Source organism: Apis dorsata, unplaced genomic scaffold, assembly GCF_000469605.1.
Source record: "Apis dorsata unplaced genomic scaffold, Apis dorsata 1.3 scaffold_894, whole genome shotgun sequence".
In the NCBI taxonomy this organism is placed as follows: domain Eukaryota; kingdom Metazoa; phylum Arthropoda; class Insecta; order Hymenoptera; family Apidae; genus Apis; species Apis dorsata.
In genome coordinates, this window is record NW_006264009.1 from 34,528 (window position 1) to 36,578 (window position 2,051).

A 2,051-nucleotide genomic window follows, 5' to 3' on the forward strand; every position below is an offset into this window, starting at 1 on the left:
CACCGGGACGCACGGGATCGGGATCTTCACGCTTCTATTTAAATAGGAAATCTGAAAAAAAAGAGAGGACAGAGTTTCGATTCGAGAATCGTGCTTGTGTTAGTTTTTTCGAGTGAGAATTGTGTCTTGGATGGGGATATCTGGATCTACGAAACCAAGCGAAGAAAAGTAGTTTAGCGCACGAGTGCGGTTTCTTCATTTTTTTCCCCCTTTAATTTCTTTTACAATTTCACAAATTTAGTAGAGGAAAGATTCAAAAGATTCGAAATCTTCGTTGCGCGAAGAGTTGACAGAGTTTTGGATAATCGCGGAAAATTGCGATCAAAAGTTCGCGAATTTTATCGTGAAACGTAGGACGTTTCCAAAATTTTGAGAGGATACGAATGACTTTGAATCGCGGACGAAGGGATCCTGTCTTTCCTTGAATTAATTAACGTATTCTTTAAACGGGGGATCAGACAAACTACGAGATAATTCCTCGTTTTTTTACTCCTCTTTTCGATCGATGGCGCGTGCAATAATCTTTAAGTGCTGCGTTACGCTAATTAAATCGACGAGATGGAGTGCAAGGGATAACAAAGTGAAAGGGAAAGATGATACACGATGATAAGTGGACGATGAAAAATGTTCCAATTCCGGTTTCCGTTTTCCATTTAGGGGATGAATTTTGATTTTTCTCGACGAAACCCGACCGAAGCGACGTTCGACGACGTTCGAAGCTTAAGCTTCAAAACTGTTAGCGAGATTTGTATATCGACGTTTTATTTATTAAGAATATATATATACATAAAACAACATTATATATGGAATAACACTATCTCTCGCGTGCGATCGATTAATTAAACGCATCGATATAAACTTTTTTACCTTAATTCCTTAATAATAATACCCACTCCTTGCTTCCTTACGATATTGACGCAATTAAGTATACCCACTTCTCGACGATTTCAAAAGAGCATTTCAATTCGAACAATTTACGCAAGAGAGAGAGAGAGAGAGAAAGAGAGAGAGAGAGGGCACGATTATAATTATCAGTTCTTTTTTTTCTCGGTCGATTGAAAGCGATCACGTTCGATCAACCATAATTTCTTCCATTCTTCACGCCACGTAAGGCTTCCGTAATAACATCGGCACGCTCAACGTAGAAACCATTTAGGTTGGATGTGAAGAAGCGTGGAACGGGGAACGAATCGCGAAGAAATGGAAATCTTTGTCCCCGCCCGTCAAAACACACCGGTTTCCCTCCCCTCCCCCTCCCCCTCCNGCGGCGAGCCGCGCCGACAAGTCAATTGGTCAATGAGGAAAATTGGCTAAGAATTCATGAATGGGCCGGCGTGAATAAAGTGGCTGCATGTTAGTATAGGTTTATGGAAGCAAGCCGGTTTTAGCTACGCTAATAGCATAGTAATGCTGGCTGATCTTTTCGAAATCCCGTAAGAGCATTAACCGCTCGCACGTGAGCAAGTTAAATTGCTATGTTGTGGGTATACGCCCAGCTATGTAGCTATCACCTGGCTACAGGGCGTAACGAAAGGAGGAGGAGGAGGAGGAGGAGGAGGAAGTGGAGGAGGAGGAGGGTATGGCAGCCGACAGGATCGACGTTTCGAGAAAAAAGATAAACTGGCTCGCGCGAATACGGGATCTCCTTTTCCGTCCCCTCTACGTTAACGAGATTACAGAACTCGCGAGCGTTTCGACAATACAAAAAAAAAAAGAGGCGTCAAAGAAGAGGTGTCGCGAACACGAAGCTCGATGAACGTTGCCGACCGACCAGCTTATCGCCTTCCACGCATAACGTACATCTTACCTGAACGAGATTCATTATTCGTCGCGTGAACAAAAATTCCTCCTCTCCGACTGAATCATCATCCCGACCCGCGACGAGACATTTCAACTCAACGAGTTGAAATTCTCGTAAAATTAGACGCTTGAAATAATTGATTGCCTCCGGCGTCGAGAAATCGATCGAGTCTCGATCAAAGTCTTGATCGAATCATTCTCGAGGAAAGTAAAAATATATATATATATACGTGATCGTCTCATGGGAGAAT